This window comes from Macaca nemestrina, chromosome 4 (assembly GCF_043159975.1).
Source record: "Macaca nemestrina isolate mMacNem1 chromosome 4, mMacNem.hap1, whole genome shotgun sequence".
Taxonomy (NCBI): Eukaryota; Metazoa; Chordata; class Mammalia; order Primates; family Cercopithecidae; genus Macaca; species Macaca nemestrina.
The window spans coordinates 102,977,582-102,984,587 of NC_092128.1; the positions used below are offsets into that span (position 1 = coordinate 102,977,582).

At 43.1% G+C, this 7,006-nt stretch overlaps 1 pseudogene; it reads left to right on the plus strand.

Annotated features, from left to right (window-relative positions):
• The first annotated feature begins 524 nt into the window (after positions 1-524).
• On the plus strand, positions 525-1,437 carry LOC105475832 (ADP/ATP translocase 2 pseudogene; annotated as a pseudogene).
• The last annotated feature ends 5,569 nt before the right edge of the window (positions 1,438-7,006 follow it).

A 7,006-nucleotide genomic window follows, 5' to 3' on the forward strand; every position in this document is an offset into this window, starting at 1 on the left:
ATCTGTCCTAGCCTTGCAGAGCTACTCGAATGAGAATGTGAGTGCACAATTTCCGAGTTGCAGGCCACCCACTTTGTCAGTCGATTGCACAAAGTAGCTGGGTCCCACTGCTCAGGTGATAGCACTCTCACTAGACTCAGTCATCTCATTCCTCCCTAACAGCATCAGGGTTATTCATGGAGTTTCAAGAATTCCTCAGGACACAACCTTGATTTGACTTTAAACCAGATCAGAAGTCCACTTTTCTATCAAGTGTCATTGACCCATGACGAATAGATTATCAAAACCATAAAGGTAAAAAGTAATTGATTTAGGAGTTTTTATTTGTTAAAAGAATGGAAATATTTTTTGCATTATATTTTTGTTTTATCTTGAGCAGTCAAAGAAGAGAGATTGGGAAGTTATAAAGGGACTTGAGGAAAAAAATGAAGCTTTGGAATTTGACAAAAACTAATATTGTTGCCCCACAGCCCTGGCGTGAAAGCTAGTTCCCGGCCCAGTCCTGTCCTGCAGCAGCCTGCCTCCTCTTTCCTTTCAACATGACAGATGCCGCTGTGTCCTTCACCAAGGACTTCCTGGCAGGTGTAGTAGCAGCAGCCATCTCCAAGATGGGGGTAGCACCCATCAAGAGAGTCAAGTTGCTGCTGGAGGTACAGCATGCCAGCAAGCAGATCACCGCAGATATGCAATACAAGGGCATTATAGACTGCGTGGTCCATATTCCCAAGGAGCAGGGAGTCCTGTCCTTCTGGCACCGTAACCTGGCCAATGTCATCAGATAACTTCCCCACCCAGGCTCTCAACTTGGCCTTCAAAGATAAATACAAGCAGATATTCCTGGGTGATGTGGACAAGAGGACCCAGTTTGGGAGCTACTTTGCAGGGAATCTGGCATCAGGCGGTGCCACTGGGGCCACATCCTTGTGTTTTGTGTACCCTCTTGATTTTGCCCGTACCTGTCTAGCAGCTGATGCAGGTAAAGCTGGAGCTGAAAGGGAATTCTGAGGCCTCAGTGACTGCCTGGTTAAGATCTACAAAACCGATGGGATTAAGGGCCTGTACCAAGGCTTTAACAAGTCCGTGCAGGGTATTGTCATCTACCGAGCTGCCTACTTAAGTATCTATGACACTGCAAAGGGAATGCTTCCTGATCCCAAGAACACCCACATCGTCATCAGCTGGATGATCGCACAGACTGTCACTGCTATTGCTGGGTTGACTTCCTATCCATTTGACAGCGTTCAATGCTGCATGATGATGCAGTCAGGGTGCAAAGGAACTGACATCATGTACACAGGCACACTTGACTGCTGGAGGAAGATTGCTGGTAATGAAGGAGGCAAAGTTTTTTTCAAGGGTGCACGGTCCAGTGTTCTCAGAGGCATGGGTGATGCTTTTGTGCTTGTCTTGTATGATGAAATCAGGAAGTACATGTAAGTTATTTCCTGGGATTGTTCCCGCTATGAACAGTCATGTTGTATTATATAATGTATCTTGAGCATTCTTGACAGACTCCTGGCTGTCAGTTTATCAGTGGCAACTATTTACTGGTTGAAAATGGGAAGCAGGCTGGATGCGGTGGCTCACACCTGTATTCCCAGCACTTTGGGAGGCCGAGGCAGGTGGATCATGAGATCAGGAGATCGAGACCATCTTGGCTAACATGGTGAAACCCCATCTCTACTAAAAATACAAAAAAATTGCTGGGCGTGTGGCACACGCCTGTAATCCCAGCTATTCAGGAGGCTGAGGCAGGAGAATCCCTTGAACCTGGGAGGTGGAGGTTGCAGTGAGCCGAGATGGCATCACTGCACTCCAGCCTGGGCAACAGAGCGACACTCTGTCTCAAAAAAAAAAAAAAAGAAAAAAAAGAAAAAGAAAAGAAAAAAAAAAGAAAATGGGAAGCAATAATATTCATCTGACCAGTTTTCTCTTAAAGCCATTTCCATGATGATGATGATGATGATGATGATGGGACTCAATTATATTTTTTATTTCATTCACATCTGATAAATAACAAATTTGGAGAAATAAAAATATCTAAAATTTTTTTAAAAACTAATCTTGTTTGTTTGACCTGGTAAGGGATGGCAGGCAGGGTAGGAATGAATGGTGCACAACCCAGTAGAGTTTTAAAAAAGGTAGCGTTGTCAAAACGTGTTCTAAACAGTACGTTCATCTCTATTTGAAATCTGAAGGCACATTTTGTAGATAAAACTGAATTATTTTCATAGGGGCAAATACCCATCATGTGACTTGAAACACTGCTGCTCAAGATCATTGCTGCATTTTAGAGTTTTAGTGCCTTGGGTTATTCTGTTCCCACTGCCTGGAATGCGTTTCCCCCTAGCAGGAAAATATTAACGTGCAGCTCCATGATTACCTCTTCAGGAAAGCCTCTCCTGACCTCTCCCAGGGGAGCTGATCACACTTCCCCTTCCCTTTGTGCACCCACGGCACTTTCTTTCCACTCCTCTGTACAGCGCCCTGCAGCTGAAAGGGCATGCCTGTGTCCTCCGTCTAATTAAGAACATTTTTGCTAGCTTCTCTTGCCATTCTTTGTGCTGTCTCTAAACAGCACTGGCATATAATGGGCACTCAACATACATAAGAGGCCATAGATCAGTTTGTTTCAAATGAACCCATATGTTAAATAAGTTAAGTTAAGGGCTGGATTTAAATCAGACGCTAGAAGTGTCTCACCCTTGCATTGTCGACTTTCAATGAACCACTCCAGGAATGAATGATTACAAACATAAAAAATGAAAGAAATCACATATCTGTGAGCAAATCAGGGACCTGTGGACGGGATTATCTGGCTGGTGCATTCCAGACCTGTTGTTCTTCACCTCCCTCTGGCTGTCCACTCTCCAAGAAAAGCAGAGTTATAATAACCCTAGCCTTCAGATCCTGTTGTTGCGGCAGCTCTCGTTAAAGTTTTGTTGATGTAACAACCAAATGTAATGAGTAGACTTGGCTTGAATCCTAATTCAGAAACCTACTGTAAAAACACAGTTTTGAGACAACTAGGTAAATGTAATCCAGCTTTAATCCTGGGTATTAAATAATATGAATGAATTACTTCTAATTTTATTACATGTAATAATGGTATTGTCCTATAAGAAAATATGCTTATATTTAAGAATTGTATACAGAAGTATTTAGGGATACAAAGATATATTGGCAGAGATTTCCTTCAAGAGACTACAGCCGGCCAGGCACGGTGGCTCACGCCTGTAATCCCAGCACTTTGGGAGGCCGAGGCGGGTGGATCACAAGGTGAGGAGATCGAGACCATCCTGGCTAACATGGTGAAACACCACCTCTACTAAAAATGAAAAAAAAAAAAAAAATTAGCCGGGCGCGGTGGCGGGCGCCTGTAGTCCCAGCTACTCAGGAGGCTGAGGCCGGAGAATTGCTTGAACCCGGGAGGCGGAGCTTGCAATGAGCCGAGATTGCAACACTGCACTCCAGCCCGGGCGACAGAGCAAAACTCTGTCTGAAAAAAAAAAAAGAGAGACTACAGCCAAGCCGAGCGCGGTGGCTCACGCCTGAAATCCCAGCGCTTTGAGAGGCGGAGGCGGGCGGATCACGAGGTCAGATCAAGACCATCCTGGCTAATACGGTGAAACTCCGTCTCTACTAAAACTACAAAAAATTGGCCGGGCATGGTGGTGGGCGCCTGTAGTCCCAGCTACTCGGCAGGCTGAGGCCCAAGAATGGCATGAACCCGAGAGGCAGAGCTTACAGTGAGCTGAGATCTGGCCACTGCACTCCAGCCCGGGCAACAGAGTGAGACTCCGTCTCAAAAAAAAAAAAAAAGGCTACAGCCAAAAGAAAGAACAAAAGAGAGAAAGGACGGGCAGAGAGAAAAAGGGAGGGAGAAAAGGAGGAGGAAGAATGAAAGATGAAGCAAATATGGCATTATGTTGATCCCTGTAGAATATAGGAATAGGTATTTTCTCTAGTTTTCTTAATGTTTAAATATTTTCATAATAAAACAAGGTTTCAAAAGGCTTTCTGGGAAAGTAAATGTAAAGGAGTTGATAAAAATAATGTTAAACATCAGCAAAGTCTCAGGATACAAAATTAATGTGCAAAAATCATAAGCATTCGTATACACCAGTAACAGACAAACAGAGAGCCAAATCATGAATGAACTTCCATTCACAATTGCTTCAAAGAGAATAAAATACCTAGGAATCCAACTTACAAGGGATGTGAAGGACCTCTTCAAGGAGAACTACAAACCACTGCTCAGTGAAATAAAAGAGGACACAAACAAATGGAAGAACATACCATGCTCATGGATAGGAAGAATCAATATCGTGAAAATGGCCATACTGCCCAAGGTTATTTATAGATTCAATGCCATCCCCATCAAGCTACCAATGAGTTTCTTCACAGAATTGGAAAAAACTGCTTTAAAGTTCATATGGAACCAAAAAAGAGCCCGCATCTCCAAGACAACCCTAAGTCAAAAGAACAAAGCTGGAGGCATCACGCTACCTGACTTCAAACTATGCTACAAGGCTACAGTAACCAAAACAGCATGGTACTGGTACCAAAACAGAGATGTAGACCAATGGAACAGAACAGAGTCCTCAGAAATAATACCACACATCTACAGCCATCTGATCTTTGACAAACCTGAGAGAAACAAGAAATGGGGAAAGGATTCCCTATTTAATAAATGGTGCTGGGAAAATTGGCTAGCCATAAGTAGAAAGCTGAAACTGGATCCTTTCCTTACTCCTTATACGAAAATTAATTCAAGATGGATTAGAGACTTAAATGTTAGACCTAATACCATAAAAACCCTGGAGGAAAACCTAGGTAGTACACCATTCAGGACATAGGCATGGGCAAAGACTTCAAGTCTAAAACACCAAAAGCAATGGCAACAAAAGCCAAAATTGACAAATGGGATCTAATTAAACTAAAGAGCTTCTGCACAGCAAAAGAAACTACCATCAGAGTGAACAGGCAACCTACAGAATGGGAGAAAATTTTTGCAATCTACTCATCTGACAAAGGGCTAATATCCAGAACCTACAAAGAACTCCAACAAATTTACAAGAAAAAAACAAACAACCCCATCGAAAAGTGGGCAAAGGATATGAACAGACAGTTCTCAAAAGAAGACATTCATACAGCCAACAGACACATGAAAAAATGCTCATTATCACTGGCCATCAGAGAAATGCAAATCAAAACCACAATGAGATACCATCTCACACCAGTTAGAATGGCGATCATTAAAAAGTCAGGAAACAACAGGTGCTGGAGAGGATGTGGAGAAATAGGAACACTTTTACACTGTTGGTGGGATTGTAAACTAGTTCAACCATTATGGAAAACAGTATGGCGATTCCTCAAGGATCTAGAACTAGATGTACCATATGACCCAGCCATCCCATTACTGGGTATATACCCAAAGGATTATAAATCATGCTGCTATAAAGACACATGCACACGTATGTTTATTGCGGCACTATTCACAATAGCAAAGACTTGGAATCAACCCAAATGTCCATCAGTGACAGACTGGATTAAGAAAATGTGGCACATATACACCATGGAATACTATGCAGCCATAAAAAAGGATGAGTTTGTGTCCTTTGTAGGGACATGGATGCAGCTGGAAACCATCATTCTTAGCAAACTATCACAAGAACAGAAAACCAAACACCGCATGTTCTCACTCATAGGTGGGTACTGAACAATGAGATCACTTGGACTTGGGAAGGGGAACATCACACACCGGGGCCTATCATGGGGAGGGGGGAGGGGGGAGGGGTTGCACTGGGAGTTATATCTGATGTAAATGATGAGTTGATGGGTGCTGACGAGTTGATGGGTGCAGCACAGCAACATGGCACAAGTATACATATGTAACAAACCTGCACGTTATGCACATGTACCCTAGAACTTAAAGTATAATAATAATTTTAAAAAAAAGAAAAAAATATAATGTTAAACAATCTTTGGATTCATTTCATTCCTGTAGTTTTTCCCAGGCTTCTGAGAGCCAGCCCTTGAAAGCTTCATTGGCCACAGACATCTGAACCAACTTAAGAGCAGGAATTCCCCTGAGGCAAGCTGTTGCAAATTTTCTTGCTTTGGAAAATTCTGGCTTGTCTCCACTCAGCTCTGAATCCAGGCCCAAACCAGCCTCCAACCTGGGCAGAAGAAATCTTCTGTATGGTCTGGTCTCATTCACTAGGACGCTATGGCTTGCATTTGTGCCTGTATCCGTTAGCCTTAACCAAGCGGGTTAAATAAGATGGCCTACTCATGCAAATAGCCAGGTAGGTGGTCTACGACTGGTATGGCAGCACCACTATTGCCTTCTTCTTTTTCCTCTGCAGCATTCACCTCATCCTCTACCACTTCATCCATACTTCATTGGCCACGATCTTGTGACATGATTCTTACATGATTAAACTTTGCTGCAATGGAGGCATAGAAATGTAGTCTTTAGCTGGGCAGCCATGGAAGGAAAGAGTTTGAAAAATGGAAGCCAACCAGCCACTTCTGCCACCATGCCCAAGCAAGAAAAAAAGCTATAATCCTCTGTGCATATATTTTTCCTGGGGGCCACTTAGAAAGAGGTAGATGGTCAAAGGCAAAAAGCAGGTGACCAGGACCCCCTACAAAATGGTATATTAATATCACTTCTATTGGTGGTCTTTCTGCTGGGCTTTCTGCTGACACCAAAATGTGGGTCTGCATCCTTGCTCTTATCTCCATCAGGGAGAGCGTGCCTGAGAATGGAAAGAACAAGGAGGAGAGCAAGGTGAAGAGATGGAGAGACTGCATCCTGATGACATCTTTAGAGCCCATGGAGCTAGGAATGCCAGGAACTGGAAGGTTAAACTACATGAACCAATAAATATACCCCGTTTTTTCTTAAAAAAAAATACATTTTGACCTTTGTCACTGTAACATGTCACCTGCATAATTGGAGAAGTCTTGAGGATGGGAGCTCTGCAAAGGCAGGAAG